The 22,081-nt window shown below is 47.4% G+C and overlaps 1 protein-coding gene across 1 annotated transcript in view; it reads right to left on the bottom strand.

Moving 5' to 3' along the window:
• Positions 1-22,081, bottom strand: part of LOC105829303 — a 54,949-nt gene that overhangs the window by 13,551 nt on the left and 19,317 nt on the right. The gene's annotated exons all lie outside the window — the stretch shown is intronic.

Here is a 22,081-nt window from a genome sequence, read left to right as displayed (position 1 = left end):
GTGCCGTCTCTCATCTCGGCAGAAAGGCGCAATTTGCACGGCCGTGGCGAGCGCAATCTATTTGCGGGTATACTTTGTCGACGATGCGCGTTGTCGAGGTGTTAAAATATCTGGCGTAAACTGCAAGAAGAGAGGCCCCGTTTCCGTTCGCTATTTCCAGTCTTTACCGAGAGTCGTCGAGTCGACGACGCGTCGCGTCGATTAAAGTCGGCGCCTGGAGCGAGGCCCGCTTTTGCGGTTTGATTTACACCGCATTTTGAGACCCGTTCAGAATGTCGCCCGGTATCAAGTCCCCTCCCCCGATGGGATTCGTGCCGAGAAATCAGATTGCACGCGAGATATGCAAATTTATTCGCGACTAGAAATCTCTATGTTATGTGTCTCTATAATTGTTTCGTGTGCTCTCAAATCGATACATCCCGTTGATTTTTGCGACCACGAAAGAGATCGAAGGGAGGAGGCAGAGAGAAAGCCACCGCTCGATCGGGGAGCGCGAATCTGCCGAAATTTCGTCGCTATGGATCGACGCGACGATCCCATTAATCGTCGCTCGGAGCGACGAGCGGAGTTTTTCCTTCTGCGCGCGCGTGTGCAAATCGAATCCGCCGGGGGAAAGCCAACGTAGACGAGGGATAATGACTCGCAGGTGTTTCTTACGAAAGCGCTTGATCGACAACCGGTCGCGGCGAAATTACATACGCGAGCGAGCGAGCGGAACTTTCGCGAGTTTAGGCATGGTGCGCGCTCCTAATATACATTTCTCTCTCTCTCTCTCTCTCTCTCTCTCTCTCTCTCTCTCTCTCTCTCTCTTTCTCTAAGGCGAGACAGGAGATCCGAGGGATCCGCTGACTCGGCGACAGGCATCATCGCGACAATTCTCGAGTTCTGTCCGCAGGTAACCGGTGTGTGTGTGTGTGTGTGTGTGTGTGTGTTTGTGTGCGAGTTTGCTTTCCGCTTCGCCGCCGCCGCCGCGTCTAATTGCACAGGAAAACGTCGTGAAAACATCCCGGAGATTACCACCTGACAATTCCTCGCCGTGATCCTTTTCGTTCTTTTTTTTCTCGTTTTTCTCTCTCTTTTTTTTTTTTGTTCGACTGCAATCAGCAGTATCTCCCGTGCCGAGGCAGGTAATTGTCGCCGGTGACGCAATCGCGATCGCGCGAGTGCTTATTACCTTTTAATGCCGCTATCGTTGCGATCGGAGCGGGAGATACTTTTTTCTAATCTCGAAAGGAAAAGCAGCGTACTCGAAGGGTATTTGTATTATTGATTGCGCAACGACGATCGGCTCCTCGATCGCGAGATTACTGTGCGCGCGGAGAAGCGTTTTTAACTTATTTATCATCGCGGATCGAAATGAACGGATCGACCGACAGCTCGCAATTCGTTCAAGCCACCGCGACGACGGTGGTGGTTTTTATTGAATTACGCCCAGATGTACGCCCGGTCGGGACTCTATTTCCTGGCCGGTCGTTGGTGGATGACGTCAGGATGTTATACCTTGAGCGAGCTACCATGCACGTAATCGATGCTGCTCGGAGCTAAAGTGCCGCGATCTTGTCGATAAACAGAATGGAACAGTCGCTGGCTACATTCGAATCGGCTGTAACCTCGGTTCCGCCGACGACGACGATTCCGTGGAAATCATTTGAATGCGTAACGAGCGCGATTCCGTAGAAACCTTATGTCACCCGGGGCATAGAGTCGCAACGTTGCATTGAATAGCCAGCGCTATGAAAGTACTCGGACAGATGTATGAATGTAAACTTGATTGAATACGCATGTAAACTTAATTTTCTTAATTTTTACAAAGCAAAAGATAATTATCATGTGCACTGTGGTTATCGTGTATTTGTAGCACGATACATTTTGTTGCAATTATCTACGCTAAAAATCAATGGTCTCTTGCCATTGCGTAGGCCTGACCTATATCGTTACGTCGCATTCAATTGTATTCAATTTAAATCATTTTTTAATCATGTCTACATTGTCACTGCTCTTGCTCAATGTATCGTTAATTTAATTAAAGTAATAGAGATTAAACAATTTAATTCGAGAAATGTAGTAAATGTGAAGCTCATTATCAGTTTATTATTTTATTCGGTGCACACGTTGATATGATCATTACTGAAGTTGTCTTTTTAATCACATGTTTTGTATTAAAATAATACATTTCGACACACATGTAGGGGTTAAAAATAACAATTGCGATTCGAAAAGCGCGGATCTGGGAAACAATAACTTTCTCCTGTCCTCTGCCAAGCTGAAAAATTTATATCTGCCGAAATGCAATTGCGAGCGGCTGACAAGCGGCTCCCTGGCATCCCTCCGAGATGACAACTCGACTCGAGTGTCAAACCGCTGATTCCATCGTGGCTTCTCAAGTTTGTGGCAAATTTATCGAGCGGGGAAAAAAAAAGTAAAACTGAGTCGCGTGACGGCGTCGCTTTACCGTCGCGATGAACGAGCGTTCGACGGGTTTCAACGATGATTAGTCACACGGCATGTGACACAAACGGCATGTAAATTCTGTCGCGCGTACGCGATTCCATGAACGACACGCGGAAGCGCGCGGCACGCTTTGATGTCCCGATACCCGCGGGATGTCGGTCAATTGTAATTACCGGCGCGTTTAGCTGGAATCGCTTTTACATCCGCGTGCGCGATACTTCTGCGGCGGCTCGTTTCTGCGTATCCAGAGAGAAAGAGATAGATAGAAAGAAAGAAGGAAAAAGGAAACGTGCGCGCAGAGTGATTTAAATGCACGCCAGCCCTACACGCCATTTGTCGCGTTTCGCGAGAATCGCGTTTTTGCGCCTCTCTCTCTCTCTCTCTCTCTCTCTCTCTCTCTCTCTCTCTCTCTCTCTGCTCGAGAGCTCTCCTTCGACTCCGTGCCGGAGTTAATAATCCATCGGCTAGCGCCGCGCTGTCTGCGCTCAGGCCGCTTAGAGCCGAGCTCTTCTGGCCTCGGAAGATTCATTAGCATACGGGGCCAGGCATACGTGTACATCCGGTGCGCGCCACGAGTCTCGTAGTCACCTTTAATTAGACGCGGAAAATAACTAACCGTCTGCTCCGCGCGGCGTTTCTTTCAGGAATGGAGGACATGCCCGGTAAAAAAGCGCGCCGGTCTGACCCTCGCTTTATTAAAGAGAAATGAAATTTATAGCTGGCGTACACATCACGGCGTATACACCAGCGCGGCGCCGCGTTCTCCTTCTCATTTGACGCTAGAAAAAGGCCCGGAGGCGTCCGTGTCCGACGCGCGTATATTGCACTTTTCCTTGCATGCCTCTTCAATCTGTCAAAGCGGTAGATTGATTAAGCTATTTAAAACGATTACCCGCTCGCGCGGAGACGCGCGTACGTATATTTATTTTCGTATCTATGCAAATCTATGCGGGGCCTTGTCATTAAACAACGTCGTGTCGCAATATATTTTGATGATTATGTGTGATGAGTCACATAATAATTTTACATCGCTAATATACCATTACTACTTTGCTCGTGGATTTTTAAGCAACATCCCACGTCTATCAATTTACATTTTCCTCTTTCTCTTAAAGGGCAAAATGTTCGGGAGAAATTACCGCGACAGAGAAGATACACGCGCATTTTTGTTCATCCCCCACTCTTTGTCTTACGTGTATCTCATTTCTGATATCAAAAATAGAATAGAATAGAGGTGGTATATATACTACAGTCATCGACCATAATAGTCTCGCTTCGCCGCTATCGAGGCTATTCCTCGAAGTAGTTTTGCCATTCTGTTAGAAGTATCAGGGAGACTTCAACAGAGACAATATTCACAAATGAAGACAAATAGAATATGTACAGTCCGTTCCATTTGTCCGAGTTATTATTTCTGCGCTGGTGGTCCTAGACGCTTTTCTTATCGCCGCCGGATGCTCCGAAGCGCGATATCACGGGAAAAGTATCTCTCGCGATGACGAGGGAAATGAAATCGCATGTTTGACACGTGCGCGTGGAGAGCGTGGAAAATACCAAAAAATCTTGACCGGTGGCATCGAGGTTGACTGTCGGACGCTGATCGAACATTCGTGACCCAGTTGCGAGTTCGATCACTCTCCTCTCTCTCCCCCTCCCCCTTTCCCGCCACCTTTTTAGTCACGTCGACGTTCGATCCACCTCCCGCGGCTCGCAGAACAGAGCTCACGGCTCGGAAACCAGTAACTAACTATCGAGGGGGAAAAAAAAAAAGAGCGCGCGCTGGCTCGTTCAATAAACCACGCGAAATTAGAATGCCGTGTTTGTGTGCGTGCACGCGCGCGACTGGAACAAGATAAAACTGGCGTATTTGCAATTTTTTTTTTTTTTAATCGCGAGGAAACTAGGACGCTCCAGCAGCTCTCTTTCCCCTTTCTATTTTTCCACGCGCTCAGGCCATTTTATTATTATGCTCCGTCCGCGCGTGCCACGATATTTCGCGAGTGCGAATTTAGGAAACATACAGGAAATATGCAGGAGTTATAAGGTGCCCTCCCACTGACTGGGAGGACTCTGGGATGACAAAATCCATCGGGCAAATGGTAACGTATCAAAAATGATATCGGAAATTGGCGCGTATAAAAGCTTGCATAACATGTATATTTAACCCGGCTCGACACATATAAAACTTATTAATAATTATTATATAGCGCAAGTTCTTTATAAACTACTTTTAATTAAAGTGGAGCAGGTAAAACAAGACTTGCTACGAGACTTCCAAATATTTATAACCCGTCCCTTCTTAAGCGAACTTATTTTCAACCCTCGAGTACTAATGTTGAAACTATAACAAAAGATCTTGCAAGAGTGGGCGCGGCACTTGCAGCTTCCACTTTTTACCAGAGTGACACCTCGACAACGAGGGACTCCACTCGCTGCAGCAACAGTAGTGCGCGCGCGTGTCGAGAGGTGTTGCCCTTGAAATCTTCGGGGAAGGGGTGCGTCGAAAAAGCCTGGGGGGTGGCGGCAGGCTCCCTCCGGGTGAGAGCACCACTAAATTTGGAACGAGAGAGGCTCGAGAACGCGCGCATAACGGAGCATCGACGCAACAGAGAGCGAGAGGCAGCAGAGCTTGCGACCTACATCGCTAAGGGATCGAGCGTTACACGCCGCTGTCGGGTCACTTCCATGAAGCGGCGGACGAAAATAGTAGCCGCCTTCTTTGTCCGCTCGAGCGTACTACGTGGCGGCCGCCTCTCCGTCCTCCCGCCGTTCTCTCGCCCCGAGACCTCCGTGCTGATGCTGGCGGGCGGTCGTTCGTACGAAAGATAGCGTACGATCGATCGGCCACCACACGCGGGAAACCACGCCGGACGCTGTCAGGCGCGTATTACCGGGCGTGTAGAACGCTTGGAAAGCGATCGGCGGCGCCAACGGAAATGTCAAGCAGTGAAAGTCGCAGGGGGAAGGGAAAAAGTGCATTGTTGTCGCGGCCGTCGGCTTTCGCGTGGAATAGATTAGGTCAGGGACCAAGCGCGCTCCCGGAGTCTTATCGCGTCTCTGCCCAATTATCGGATCGAAGATGGCAGAAGATGTGGAACGACCGGCACTCGGCGGAGAGTCATCTGGCCGATGGCAGATCGCGCGAGACGTCGCGGGCAATTGAATCAATTCCGGAGACGATAATCCCTGCCTAGCGAGGAGGAGGAGAGAGCCACGAGCGGTTTGAACCGATGTCCGTCGTCTCGGTCCGTCCAATTGCCCTCTCGATTCATTAAAACGAGCCGGCGTCGATTAGCGCGCCTCGCCGCTCACATACATATGGTTATATACGCGCGGGTATTCCAGTTTGAGGAATGCCTTTTTATCTCGCCGACGTACGGTATGTGTATCGTGTCGTCACATCGAGCGGCACGTGTAAGTACGGAAGCGACCTTAATATTTTACGACGGGATGGACGTGTCTCGTAGAGCGCGGTCGTAGCTTCTCGTCGAGGCGAGAACGAAACGACGTCGTCGAGGGGAGGGGACGATCGATCGGAAGGGTTTTCTCTCTCTCTCTCTCTCTCTCTCTCTCTCTATCTCTCTCTCCTCCAGATCTCTTCGTCCTCCTCGCTGCCGGCGATTGAGGAAATCGATCGTCGTGGTGGACTCGACCGTTAACTCGGTCGCAAAAACCGAAAGCGATCAAATCACTGTCACTTCCTCGTCCGAGCGTTTAACCCTGGGAGCAATGATGACGCGCGGACGACGCGGATGGCCTACTACGAGGAGCGTGTACCGAGAAATCGGAGCGTGATCGTTTGCCGAGAACAATCGGATGCCCGCGACAGGAATTGCGCAATCCAACGCGGCTAAAAGTATTTAATTCGAATTATACAAGCGAGCAATATCAATTGTGAAGAACTTGCGTACTCTGCGCTCCTAATATACTCAGACTTCAGCCAACGATTAATCGCGTTTACCTATAAGTCCTGCGAAGTAGTACAACGTATAACAACGGCGACGAACCCTGCGCGTCGGTCGCCGAAACTTTCTGCGGCGAGTGTCAGACCACTATTCAGAATCGCGTAATTCGCGAGCCGATCTTTCCGGATGAAAATCAAGGAGGATCACGTATACGGATTCGCGTTTCCTCGCGTCATCGTCGGGATGACATCTCTCGCGACGACGACGACGACGGTGGAAGAGACGATCGGGGAGGAAGAGGGTCGACGACGCGAGCCGTGCCGAGTAACTGGACACGCGTGACCTTGGTGCCGCAATATATTTTTATCGCGCCGCGTTCTCTCTATTGGAGCAAATGGCACGTCACAATCGCCTGGAGGATGCCGGCCGCAATTAAGCACCACGCAAACTCCATTAAGTCGGATTTGTTTTCTGCTGCGCAGATAAAAATGCTACACGCACGAGAGACAAAGGCGCAGAGCTGTTGTTACGGGAAACGCCGGGTATTCCCCCTCGGTAATCCTAAAACGAACGTGTAATTATCGGTGGAATATATCGAGTAAAGTCCCCGAGATACGAGCAAATCCGCATCTGCGACCATTCGGAATTACAGAGGTCGCTTCTGTTCTCCTTGCCTCCCTTCCATCCCTAAAAAAAAAAAAAGGTAAAGAAAATATACGACGCCCGGCGGGCATTCCATTAAGCGAAAAATACATGAATACTTTTAGCTTCAGGTGGTCGGTTACGTAACAGGCGACAACTGGTGTGAGCTGCATAATTAACACGATAGATGAGTGCTCGGTCGGCTGCATTCATCGTGATTCCCACGTGAACAGCGCAGGTAGAAACGTGCAATCCATTCTCGACGACCTCCGATCTCGCGCGCGTGCGATAATTTCGAAAGATAAAAGTTTGAAAGAGTCGCACGCGAAGCTGGACAATCCCTAACCGATATCGTTCTCGTCGTCCGTGAAAAACATCGCTTGACGTTTGTTTCACTCTCTATCTGCCCTATCTGCAGCTATCGAGAGCAGCACATACGGGGCAATTAATCGACCGAAGCCAAATGGCTTCTTGCAAAATTAAATTCGAAAATAAAACACCAGCGATGAAATTACATTCCCCCGTATAATCCCCCTCCCCCCCAAGCGCACTTGAACAGAATAAATAAATTAACATTTAATTATAAAAATACTTGAAAGTTGCAAAAAAAAAAAAGAGCGAGAAACCGATATCCGGTGGCTATGAAACAGTCACCGAATGTGTGCGTCAAATGTTTTCAATGAAACACGAACTCTTTTGAGAAATGAGCTTCCTGTCAACTTTAATCGCGACCATTCATCAATCATTAGAGTTATTTTTGCATATCCCAAATGGCATCCCCCGATCTCTCGAGTCACCGGCAGTAATACCGGTTTCGGTGTCGGGCCGCGGGCGCTGGGGACACAATACCCCGGTCAAAGTTCAACGAGATCGCATCGATCACGAGTGAGCAAGTCTCTCGTACACAGTCAGCCGGCTAGACCGGCCGGCTTGCTTACGTCCGTTTCTTTCATTCTCCTCCTCCGCTGATCGAGAGAGAAACACAGGCTGTCTCTCTGTCTCTCTCTCTTTTTCTTCTTTTTTCTCCTCCGAGGACGAGGTCCACGCAACCACGCACGGTGACACCGGCTAGCGTGCACGCAACCGCATTAGGCGTGCGTTGTCGTCGGCCGTGCACGGCCGGTCGATCCGTTGGTGGTGGCGATTACGTAAACCCGCCGTGGCAGCCGTGGTCAATGTCAAGGTCAGCTGCCGTTGCACCGGCGACGCAGTCCTGCTCGCGAGCGCGACATTTCTCGGGCCTTGAAGTCGACGCGTCGCGTCGGTTTCCACGCGAGTCACTAATATCAACCGACCATTACCGATCCTCTTCGATAACGATCGATACGCCGCAATAATGACTGATCGTTGCAAAAAATCCCCTTATTAACAGCAACACGCGCGGTCGGACTGAAGACAAAAAAATTAATTTACGTGAGACGATTATCGTTTTTATGATTGTCAAAAGTGTCCCCGCGACACTGACCTAAGGCACGGGTGTATCGCGCCAGGGTTCGACATTCGCTTTACGTACTTGGGGTAGAAAAAGAGTTGCTCGATAACGTTGTAAAGTTTTCGCCGACCTTATGCGAGAGCGTAGCAGCTGCGCAATGACAGCGAAAGAGAAAGAGAGAGAGAGAGAGAGAGAGTGAGACTCTTTATCGCGCTGCTGCGTCTGCATCGCTATCATAGACGGGACGCGTCAACCGGGTCGCCGGGAGCAATAAAGAACCGACTAATAAAGCGATAAGCACGGTCGAGCGAATCGCGACTCGCACACGCGATCACGGCATGCGCGCAACTCGATGCACGACGACTGCGGTTACGTAAAGCCGACACTCGCGTAACGACGAGAGATAGAGAGAGATGCGTTCGGGATCTATGAGCTTTGTTGCGTGCAAGACGAGAGACGCGACAAGTGCAGATGCATGGAAGCGATAAAGATTCAGAGAGCACTCTACTTCACGGCGTGTCCTTTTTTCTTTTTCTTTTTTTTTAAATCTCGGTCTTTAATATTTAAAGGAGAGAGATTAAAATAGAGCGACGCGAGATCGGAGTCTTGCGAAATCGTGGGACGCAGAATTCTCGGAAGATATTCCGTAGTAGCACAAATCATTGGCGCAATATTGAGAAGTAATATAAAAAGGTAATATTCACAATATTGTAAAGTAGACGTGTCATCTTATTTAGCCAATTTGTCTGAGCAGTAATATTGGTACAATACTGGCCCAATGGTGTTACGCTGGGAAAACATTGGTCAATGCATTCCCAATATAACCAATGTTTAGCCAATATTAGCCAATGTACTGCCAATGTATTGTGCTACTCTCTCAGAAAGAATTTCTGATACCAAGACAAAAATTTTTCTTGACATATTTAATCTTATTACAACTTCATGTAATATAAAAATAAAACAAGATAAAAATTAAATCAAAAATGTCTATCTTCAAATCAGTCTATTCTCAAATCTAGAATATCATAAGATTGTCACAAATTTAGTGATCAAACAAATCATTCTGAGAAAATTAATAAGATAGCATCAAAAGTCATTTTATTTTAGATTTAAGAACTTTCCATTTAAGAATAAAATATTCCTTTGATAATAAATGTGATTGGCGCTATATCAATCCTATTTTATGATAGATCGAAGAGTAATAGCATTAGGTTCAGAAATCTTTTCTGTAGGTGTAGAGATTTCTCGAAAAAAATGTAACAAGGGGTGAGAAGAAAAGAGGTGGGGATTAGAATTTCATGTGCGCCGAAACCTCCCGTCATGTGGGTAAAAGACGATTGTTTGTGTTGCTTGCCGCTGATGCACCGGAATGACTAATTGCCGGAGAGGTTCGACACCTTGTTTATCGCATGAGCGAATCGTTACGTAAGGGGCCGGCTCGTGCGAGAACGCGGCCGACATTGCCAACAAGATGGTATAACTTCGCTAGGACGTAACCGGGTCTTTGCATCATCGCACTTCGCCCGAGGGCACTTCGAAAACAGATTCCGATTTGCGAAGTTGCTAACTGGTTCTAGCGGAGTTGCTAACTTGGAACGAAATTCCAAGAATGAGAATAAAAGAAGATCGGGTACGATTAGAGGGACAATAAATTGATGTGACGTGTGTCCGCCTCGAGAAGATGTACTTCGAGAAGATGCACTTCGAGAAGATGCACTTTGCTGCACTTTATCGGAACTATAGCGATCGCGCAGAGAGCAAAGTCAAAAATGACTATTAATTTCATTGTCCGTGGTTTTACATAAGCATCGTTAATACCTAGATTACGAGCGTTACGTAAACGTAAGTATCTCTGTAATTGGGCAAAAAGTTTTATTGAGATTTAAGAGACAGTTGTTCCCCGTTGAGTAAAACCGAAGGTTGAGATTCTAATAAAAGACTTTCGCCTGTCGACGGATGTGTACACCAACTGCTGACGAGATACCTCGCGCGTATACATCCAGACGCGACAAAAAGATTCCGATGTGTCATTCGTGTCTCGCGCATATTTTTATTTTCTTTCTTTCCTATATTTATTTTCTCCTTCGCGGGAGAGGAGACGATTACACGGAAAATACCAGTCGCGTTTCTGCGGAAGTGTTCTACGTCGCAGAAGACTCTCCCTCGACGAGCGAGCACGCCTCTTTTCCACGGCGAGACGAGGCTGACGTAATCGCGTGTCGCGCAACAACTTGCGTGTTCATACAATGACTTGGTTGTTTGAGATACTCGCGGGGCGTTAAAGAGTTTGTGTAAAGTAACGCGCTATCTATGTTTTGCAAACAGTCCCGCCGGCCGGGCCACGCAGCGTGTCACTTTAAACGACAGTCACTCCCAGCGGGTGTGTTTTCGACATCCGGACTCCGCACGTGCGCACGTGAACGGAGTGCGGATCATCGACGAGAGATCGTTTTTTTTTTTTTGCCATCCGAGCCGGTTTTCCACGAGAGCGAGATCTCGGCCACGCTCTGATAAATTTAGAAATTTGCGCCGCTTTGTGTGCAGAGACGTTCCCGGAATTTTCAAAGCGAAGGCGATAGAAAGAGAAAAGAATTCCTCTCTAATGAGAGAACTCTCCGAATCGTCAACATGTTGTGACGGTTCTCCGAAAAAAAAGCGAAGAGGACGGGCGCGATAACTTCTCAGTTGAAAAACAATTTGCGGGAGTTTATCGACTTGATGGATAATTATCTATCGCAAAAATGCGCTCTTATCGCTCGATTCACTCGGCGCGCAAAGCCCGCCCGTAAATATCGTAAGTCTCGGCATCCGAGTATGCGCCGTCACGTAAACAAACCGTGCAAAACAGCGCGGGATGAGACGCAGTCGTGGAGAATGGATCCACACACGACCCCGGCCGCGCCGTATATTTCCCGTCATTAGAAATAGCTTTGGCGGAGAGGGTGACGTCAGCGCGCCGCGCGGTTGCGGAGCGATGGATAGAGGGAAAGGGGGATAGAACAATGCTTTAACGTAGCGAACGGCGCGGCCGGGAAAAATTCTAAAATTCCGGAATCATCATCCTCGGGACATTTGAGTATCGAGCCTCAACGAGTTTACGGGGCTCAGGTACTGTTCAACCTGACATGAATAGCAGATAAGATAACGACGCCGAACGCCGAGCGCGATCGCGTCGTAAAGTTTCAATATATGCAAAACGTATGGACCATAAACAAGCCCGGGTTGATCACGTATGCGTTACGTAAATTTGTTGCGTGGCATAAATTAATACACACGAAATATACCGATCGTTCGCAATTCGCCGAATGAGGAACGCCGCGCGCGCGCTGCGCAGTCGCCATTCAAGGTTGCGCTCGTGTGCGCGCGTTACAACGACGACGGCGGAAACAGGCGGGCTCACCTACTCCGACACTTGACGGCACACGTATACGCGCGCAACTCGTGCGCGTTTATCGCAAGTGCGCGCGCGGTGTGTGACGTAACGCCGGCATGTACCGCAGGCGACGCCGGGTCTGGCGAGTCGGCCGATGGCCGTCAACCAATGGAAACGACCACCTTCGTACGCACAATACTTTCCTTTCTCTCTCTATCTCGCTTTCACACAATTCTCGTCGCTCGCATTCTCTCTCTCTCTCTCTCTCTCTCTCTCTCTCTCTCGCTCTGGAACTCGTGGCAGGATCAAGGATACCGCACGGCAAACAACTCGGGAATCGGGTGTCCTGAATACTAGGTCACGCTGACGACGGCTGGCAGGCTCCTCGGGCAAAATGAAAGGCGCGAACGCACGAGTCATTAAATGAATTTCGCTGACGCGTGGTACTTGAAATAGAAATCCGCAGATTTCTTAAGAAATCTTTACACAAGGATAATCATCAAACGCGACATTATTTTCCCTCTTAAAAGGGTATCAAAGTGTGATGGAATTATACGCGGAGAAAATTTTTTAGTAAAAGTTACGGATTGTAAGAAGAAATTTCAAGGAATTATACCATAAGTGGTGTAAACACTATGGTAATTTGATGAAAAACATGGTAAAAATTTTCATAATTCCTTCCTTGGTCCGCCCTTAATTTACTGTTTACCATAGTAATTTTTACTATAAAATTTTCTCCGTGCACTAACATCGCATGGATTTGAATTTTTTTCGAGCTGACTTTTGAATTTATAACTCTTTCACATGTTTTAAATATACGCAAGAATAAATACCGGGGGATTTAATTTAAGCTTGAAAACATACAAAAGGAAATAAAAAATTATACATAATATATTGATAAATTATTTTTTTATTTTCACGTTTAGATTGAATCTCCCGGTATTTATTTTTAATTTTTGGTCCAATAAAAAACAAATCGAAACTGTTATATTGCAATGTCGCTTTATCCCCTCAAAAAACGGAAGTCTCTCACATTCTGGATACAATCTTTTTGATTTACAATATTCAAAAGCACGATTCCCGAGTCACATCGCAGCTTTGCCAAGGTACGATTGAGCTCGTAAGAGATCAAATTTCACCGGAGGGTTCTCCCCTTTTTCTCTTCGAATTGACTTTTTCCTTCAAAAACTCGGTTGCAGGATCAAGGATAAACATCGCGTAGCGCGTGCACCGGCCGGGACTCGTTTCTGAATACTGGGTCACGCTCGGCGGAGCTAGGTAAATTCCTCAGGCGAAATGAAAGGCACGGAAAACACACACACACACACACACACACGAGCCGGTAAGTGAATTTCGCGACAGTGCAACAGACCAGTGATTCTTGGAATATGGCGATTTACTCGCGAACTTTTGCGGCAATAATAATCTTCGATCGAACCGCTGTTTCACATATGAAAATCTACCGCCTCAGTTCTCTCGGTCTTCATCGCACGAGTTTATACGCAACGCACGTTCGTTTACGTCTTTGAAATTCATACTCCACAATTTCCACGCGAATTACACTTTCCTAGTATTTGTTATACGCAAAAAGACAGTTCCAGAAGGACATTACGAATAGCAGGTTCCATTCTGCTCGATCGTTTCTCAAATCTCAATTCGCTTTTGCGAAACGAAGAAAATCGCTCGGAACGTTGCTTCGAAATTGCCGGATTATTTTCTCGAACGATCGTGAAGATCGAGGTCACTCGCTGAGGATGTTTGATAGCCCGTTTCTGCCTCTATATTCATCGTCCACTCGGCATTGTTATTCTTACGTCTATTTACGAAGTAGAACATTCACGATTACGGAAATTGTGCCTCCCCCCCATCGCCGCTGGAATATGCACCCGCGATGCAGTATATCGTTCGCGCTAGCGAAGGCCGAAGGCAAAACCGACGATTGCAACTAATACCGCGCGCCACGCAATAGATTTTGCTGCCATTTCGAACGGCGATCAGCGAAATTGGATAACGCACCGCGGCGAGTGGTGCGACCACCGTTTCGTTTCTATTCGTGCGTGTTTCGGTAACACGAAACGCCCGTATCGATTTTGCATTGCGCGTTATAACTCCCGGAACTTATCGGAAAGTTCAAATATTCATGTTGCTTTACGGAACGACGAGTTTGCCTCGCTGACGCTTTCTTGCCCCGAACGGGCCCCGCGATTTCGAGATAAACACATTTGCTTCGAGGCGCGAATGTAAAAAAAAAAAAATTATCTACTTGGAAAAATGCGATAAAACGCGAGCCCGCGCACGGCTGACGTGTGCCGCTGAAATAAAAGTTGCATAATATTAGCGATAAGATACTACTAGCGATACATACGTAATTTCGAGCTTGTTACTTCACGCTTCGCAAATTAATTCCACAAAAAAATGGAACCTCGACGACTGCTACGACAAAAGGTAATTTCGAGGAATCGTTAGGGCAATTTGTTACACGCGCTTGACAGAAAAACGAGATTCTTCTGCAGATTCCCGGAGCATTCGCGTTCATATCTCGCAAACGTATCCCATTCCTCCTTTTAATTCGCAGTTAATCATTACAGTGCACCGATTGCATGGCGTACGGCACGTTGTGATTAACTACGAATTGCCGAAATACTCAGTCCGAATGTCCTCGGTCCCTCTAAGACCACAAATGTCGCAACGCGCTTAAACACATACAATCTGCACACAACCAGTCCCATTTCTATTCTCCCAGTTTCCCGCGAGTCAGAGAAAGCGCGGTGGTACACAATCCACACACACACACGAATATGCGCACACACAACCTACAACGCGAAACCTATAACTCTCCTCCTCCCCCCAGGAGGGGGGGGCTCTCTCTCCTCCCTCGTTACCCAGATCACGGCAAATGAACCTGCCGCCATCTCCGGTCCCCGTGCGATGCGCGATTGCGTAATGCCGCACGCGAATTATCTCCTGATCGATGTACGCATTTCGGAGACACGCTCGGCCTCTCGAGAATGGATGATTCGTGACGATTCACGTGCAATCGAAGGCATGATGTTTGCCTTCGACGACAATTTATTGCACTTAACCGACGAAGCGCGCATTCGTGTCCTCTCTTCTGTGCCTCCCACCTCTGTGCCTCTTTCTCTCTCTCTCTCTCTCTCTCTCTCTCTTTCTCTCTACGTCCTCATCTCGATAACATGCCGCGCTATTATCCGCACCGGAGAGCCGGAAATGCTCGATCACTTTCTACGGAGCTGGGATCGTGTCCCACGTACCGTGTTGCTTATTGATCCTGACAACTGTAAATTGGGTCGCCGCCTAGAAGCCGATCGTGCGCTACGTGCTATCAGCGGGGCTATAGAGAAAGCACGGGGATGAACGGGAAATTCGTGCCGTCGGGAATCCGCACGAGCGATATTCCGATTAGGACGACTAATATCAGAGCGGCGTCTCGTGGTTTAAACACGGCAGCTGTATTTAATAATACTCGATCGAGTTATCCGGGTTTCTGATACTTTAATGTAATACCGAAGCATATCGACTCCCTTTCGGCAAAGATAGCCAAAAATACGTTCTTTAGAACAATGGTGAAATAAGATCGCAACATGTATAAAATTAAATTTAAAGAAAATATTAAATTAATAATCTAATTAATAATACTGGTGTTGACAAGACTAATATACCTTTTCTCAATTTAAATGATTGCATTCTACAGATATAGATTTTAATAAGCTAACAATTAAAAATTTCTTTGTTACAAATTTTTGCCAAGATACAACAATCGAAAATAAAGTCGCGAATCCGACGAGATCCAGCTTTTGCATCACAAAACTGCGCTGGAAATCTAAAAAAAAAAATGTTAGCAGTTTCGACTGTTTTGCTCGTAATAATCGCGCAATAATTTTAGCGCGTGATAACGATCGAGTGGTCGCGAGGAACTCTGCCTAGGACATCGCATAAGGAAGGCTTGCGCGGATCGCGCGATAAGGGGAGCGTGATTTCCGCGCGATCGCTCCGAGCCGATACGGATGAGGATGATGTCTTAACTTTCGCGGACTCGCACGCGCCTTTTACGGACGAGCGCGTCGAACGCGGAACGTTCGGTGTTTACTTTCATTGATTTTATCTGAGAACGGAACTTCTCTTTCTCCCTCGGACACGCTGGAAAGGTCGGTGACTCTCGCGATTCCGCCTATCGTCATTTTCCCGATCCGGCCGATCTATAGATTCGCCGCTTGTTGATCTAGTCCGGAAGCTCCGGAGAACTCGGGACGCTCCGTGACACAAACGCGCGAGGAGAGACCCTTCCCTACGAGCCCGAGCCGAACTTTCAACAAACGGTCGGATAATTTCTAAATCGAGCGATGGCTCATTATTTTCTCAACACAACGGAATAACGATAAAAATCGCGTGATAAGCCAGCAGCGATATGATTTATAGCGGTTACGTCATTGTTATCTCGCAAAGCGATTGTCTCCTTAAGTGAGGGATAAGGGGAAAGACTACTGCGAACGCGATCGCGCACATTATTTAAACCGCATTGTCAAGGCTCTCGTCGAAACGCGGCAGATGGCCTCCTCCTTTACCTGAGAAAATAATAGCGGCGCGACGGCGCGTTCCTGGCGGAAGCGACGTCGTTCGACGTTCCATTAAAGAGTGAAAAAAATAAAAAGAAAAGGAAATAGGAACGAGCGCGATGGCGTGCACGACGGGGGAATCCGTTCCGGATCGGCCGCGGACCGCGGGTGGGGATATAATCGCGAGGAAGTGCAGCTGCTCCGACGCTGTACTACGACCACGGTGACGTCGCGGGCGCAGCAAGTTGGCCGATTTCCAGGACATTGTCTCCCGACGGAATGCATCCCGACATGCGACAGTCACCGCGCAGACCCGGAAGATTATTCACCGGAAAAACGAAGCACGCTCGCGAAGGGATAACGACTCGCGGCGCCGATTGAAGGCATTGACCAAAAATAGAGACGCGGACAGCCCCTCCGGGGAGAAGGGGGAGGGGAGGAGGGTCAACGTCCGAGGTGCGCGAGAGGAGGAGAGCGATATACACATATTTTTTTCCGCTTTGTATTTTTAACGCGCGTTCCACATAAACCTCGTCCAGGGTTGTCCGCGTCGTCGTTTATCGAGCGAAACACTCGAAATTCATAGGGCACCCACGTCGTCCGGATTCGCGAAGCGTGGCGCATGATAACGGCGAACGTTGCAAATTGCGGCGTACTTTAGCTTTCCTCCTCTTACCGAGGAAAATGCAAATGCCCGGGATCGCCGGCCTGATAACGTCGAGGGGGAATCCGCGCGAATTTGCGTATATCTACCTTGAAAGTATTGCCCGCTGGAAAATTTTCAGCTACCTCTTTGGACATGTTCCAAATAAATCTCGTGGCCCCGCGTGACTTAAATAAAGTCGTATCAATTTGATTATACACTGATAGAAAGATATGTGATTATTTGCGACTATAATTGCATAGTAAAACAAGTCAGGAATATCATTCTTATAGTAATTACTGCAATAATATTAGTAATACACAGAAAAAAATATTAGTTCCGAATCAACAATATTATTCTCATATAATATATAAACAAGAATGTAGAATATTTTTTTAAGAATTTGATAATCTTAAATAGATAATAACTTGTTTACATAAAAAAATGATGTTTCTTTTGAAGATTGTCAAATTCTTTAAAAAATATTCTATTTATAAGTAAAAATATCTTTAAAGAATATTCTAACTTATATATGAGATAATTATTCTACTATAGTTATAGTTATAGCCACAAATACGACATTTTTCTGTCAATACACGAGAAAAATGTGCTAGCTAGAGATTTGAGATTTGACAATTTTGCCAGACCCTCAAAATAATTACGTAGAACTGGTTCCAATTGCTAGAATGTCAAAACACTTTGCAGCATCGCTCATCGTGTTTGACAAAATTGTTTTCACGTGCGTACCTGACTAAATATTTTTAGACGCTTCAGCGGAACCGTTCTCCTTCCGCAATTAATCATCCGGCTGTCGACAAAATCTGAGCCAACGTGCACCTTGACATTCGGCATAAGTGTGTCCCGTATTCTGTTCTCGAACGAAGGCGCACGTGCGTTATCGCGGTGGCGCGAAGTCACGTTTCGTTATTATTTTTTAATTATATGCAATCGCGCACGTGGAGTGGCACATCGATGATTTTTTTCAATGCAACACCATTAGAGACGATCCGCGGACAAAAGCGTCGCTCTCTCCCTCTCTCTGTGTCTCTCTTTCTCGCGCGCGCCCGCGCGCGGCGATATTTCCATCTGACTCAAATTGCGAGCGGCGAAATGACTACCTGCCGTTACTTACGGGCGAGATGAATTGCCGCCGCGCGCGTGTAACGACGATAAGATTCGCAGGCACGCGCCCGATAAGTCGTGTACACGTATTGCTCTTTTTCACGAGGCGAGTTTTATCTGCCGTGTGCGCAAGACAAGGGAGGCAAACTGCAAACTCTAACGCGCCCGCTCGAAATGCATATTAGCCCGCGCTCCAATTTCCCCGGTAATAACGGGAGAAAAGCATGCGAGCGCAGCTTTTCTGCGGCACGAAGTGTGCAGGTGCAATTTCGTTCGCTCGCTATTATCGACTAATAACACATCCTCGAGGATTAGGGCCGACCCCCATATCGTACTCGCGAGCGCCCCGGGCCGCGTGTTTCGTCGACGCCAGCGCAAAAGGGATCCCAGAATTCTCGAAACGGCGCACCGAGAGACACCACCGGACACGCTAACGAGACGCGCTATATATTCGTATCTCGTTTATATTTTAGAAAACTTGAACATTCTCCAACACCTGGCGCGTGTGTCCCGCGACAAATTGTCGCGCGAAAATACTGCACGAGGAAATAGAGGACCGTGTAACGAAAGGGAGACGCGCCAGATGGAACACGCGGGGCTCGAATATCGGTCGGAGGAGGATGGAGCTCCGATCGTCCGCGATTCCGGCGGTGCATCCCCCCCCCCCTTAAGAGTGCCACTTTCAGCGGGCACCTCGCCAGGAATTCGCTTGGCCAGCGCGAGCACAAAAGCGTCACATCCACCACGAAGGCGAACGTGGTGGTCGTCCGTGCACGGCGCGGAATCGTGGAAATGCAGCGTCGCATGCTGCCGGTGCATAATGGCGAGGCGCGGGCTTATTCCACCGCGGCATGCACGCTGGCGTGGCACTCTCTCAATGTTTCCGAACCACGCGGGACCATCAGCGCTACGACGCTGATTGAGTCCGGATACATGCGCTCGGCTTCGTAGTCGCGATCCTCCCGCTCCGTCGCGACATTCGAGCGGAAAACGTAGTTTTGTAAGAGTTTTCCTCGCGCAAGATACTTTTAATGACCCGGATAGTGTCTAGCTATCGGAGCTTCCACGTGGTTTAAAAAGAGACGCGCAAAAGATGACTCGCATCCGTAAAAAGATAATAGCGCTCCGAAGTTTCGCAAACCCGTCCGTAATCCGTAACGACTCTTCTCGTCGAGTACGAAAAAAAGTTCACGCAACTTTAAATCTTCCTAAGTCTCCTCTGAGATTGAAAAGAGCGATAAACGATCATCCAAGGCTAATAATAAAAAAAAAAGTGTAATACTATAGCGACACTTTGGGAATGCCGTCGTGTTCGATTACACTGAGAAAAAAATGTGCGATATTTGCGACTGTAAAATTGCATAGCAAAGTATTTATATAGTCAGAGATATCATTTTTAAAGTTATTATTATTACAATATTGGTAATAATAATAATCATATGCTTACAATGATTGTTTTATAATATAACATATTGTATTAAAATCTCCATTTTAGTTGTGGCGCATCACAAGTTGCATAAACAAATATTATGATGAAAACTTTGATTGATGGTTTAAACAAACTACAATTTACATTGTTGAACGACTATAAAAATATGGATCGAAAAATGATTATAAATTATAGCGATATTAATATGCGATTATTTTTGCACCCGATGTGCGCCACCGTTAGAGGCGACTATTTTCTATGTAATTAGCGTTTTCTAGATAAGGAACTTTCCGCAGGCTTCAGCGGAGCAAACAGATAACAAAACTGTGGGACTGTTCACTTCAAGCAGGCCGTACTCTAATAGAATTTTAATTCGCCGTCTAAATATAGAGGCGCGTAGCAAAACAAAAAGTCAGCAAGTTGGTAAAAGACGACGCGCACCGAGAGGAGATCGATTATGAATTGGCCAAAGAATCTACGCTAAACGAAACCACAAACCACCGTTTGAGTTTTAGATCAGGCACTCGTGCGGCGGGCAGACGGTCAAGTCGGACTCCGTTCTTGGATCTTTCAGTATAAGTAATTGTGGGAGCAGAAAAACGAGATCTGCATCGGCCGCTTCCAGGAAAACGACGACAGCAAGCGCGCGCGCGCGCACGCCTTTTAACGTCGGCCTCGTCGTTAACGCGATGACTGTCGACGTCAAAGAAAAAAGAGAGAGAGAGAGAGAGATGTCAGGGGGAAACGCAATTCGCGCCACGCGAGCGACTGATCGCTCGCAACGAGTCGTAATTGATCCGGTGAAAGGAAGAGCCGCGGGAACGAACGTTCGTTTCCACGTTACACGCGCGAGGCAAAATGTCGGCGATAATCTCGGGGAAACGTACGTAAGATTAACTTCCGCTTGCCGCGGGCGCTCGGGAAACGGAACTTCCTGCTGCGCGATGTGAATTACACATTGCCAAAAAAAAAAAAAAAAAAAAAAAGGAACAAGGAGGAAATAAAGAAAGGCTGTTGAACGACGATAACTCTCGGTCTTCCGTTCCGGGAGGGAGGGGGTTTACGTGTACGACGAAAGTTAAGAGCGCGTAGAATCCGACGCTCTCGGCGCGGCGCGCGTTATTAGCAATGCTAATAGGATTTGTCATTTCCTGGGAGGTTCGTTAGAATCGATTGTCACGGATGAATTGCTAATGCGCGCGCGGGAGGGATGGAAAAGGGGGCCGTCACGTGCCGCGTGTGTTTTGCTTTGGACGTTCGCGCGTTCAGCAATAGCTACTGCTTTACTTCATTCAGGGACTAAGACGCGCTTTTGTATACGACTCACCCGTTTGACCTGGACGGTCGCGCAATCGCGGCTTATTGGCTTATTTATTGTCAATGTGCAATTTGCAGATCTTACGTTTCCTCGCGAATTAACGGAGTGAAACCGACTCTCATAAATTCAGAAAGACATCAAATGCGCATATGTGTGGCTCTCGGAACTTTTTAACGACGTAAAGTCGGCCGCACACGAGGATTATAAGATTGATTAGTGCTCATGGCGGTTAATTAAGATCTCCAAGTTATATAGCCGTGACGACGTCTGCGTTCTCCGGAGAGGAAAAGGAGATTGCCACCTATAACTCGTTAACCGTGGCTGCTGCTGCTGCAAATGTCCTTAACGGCCGATGATTGCCGGTATCCGCTAAACTAAGTCTCCTTTCCCTGCCCGCGTTGTAGCTCTGCGCCTATATGTAGAAAGGAAGGTGGGAAAGAGACAGAGCGAATCTCTCGCTATTTGCAATCAGAGCTAATCAAGCAAGGTTATCGTTGCAATCAGGTGTGTCTCGGCCTATAATTTAAGTTCTTTGAAATTTTGTCGATTCAAGGTACGCGTCGCGTACTTTGTATCACAGTTGCCATAGGTCGAGAAATCAGTCGTAGCTTGTAATACGAGACGTATCCTTCTCTCTTTTTCTCTCTCTCTCTCTCTCACTCACTCTCTGAAAGAGACTGAACTTTAGCATTCAGACAGCGTAGTAGCGGTGAGCTCGAATTAAATTCTGCGAAATCTAAGCGCGAGATATGTAGACAAACAATTCCGCGGTGTAGTACGCGGCCTTATGCATTTCCGCGGGCCGTTTGCTTCCGCCGTCAATTGTCAAGCAGCTGATGTAACGCCGGCGCGACGTTGCATTTAATTAAATCTTCGATCTCAATACTCTCGCGCTTCATATGTCGTAAATATAAATAAACGTCTCTCGCGAATAATTGCAATTAATCATGGAAAAGACCCGCCGATTCTGAAGCCGCATTGTGACCAACAAATCGTGCGATTTTCGAAGCCGCACAAGCTTCTAATTAGTAATCTCATCGTTACATTTGCCATACGTCGAGGAAAAAAGGAAAAGAAAGAGAGAGAGAGAGAGAGAGAGAGAGAGAGGAAGAAAAAGTCGGCGAAAAAGTCGCATCGGACCGACAGAGACGGACAGTTTGAGGTCACGGACATCGATATACAACGTGCGCGT

The sequence above is a fragment of the Monomorium pharaonis genome, chromosome 8 (assembly GCF_013373865.1).
Source record: "Monomorium pharaonis isolate MP-MQ-018 chromosome 8, ASM1337386v2, whole genome shotgun sequence".
Taxonomy (NCBI): Eukaryota; Metazoa; Arthropoda; class Insecta; order Hymenoptera; family Formicidae; genus Monomorium; species Monomorium pharaonis.
This window is presented reverse-complemented; position numbering and strand designations above follow the sequence as displayed.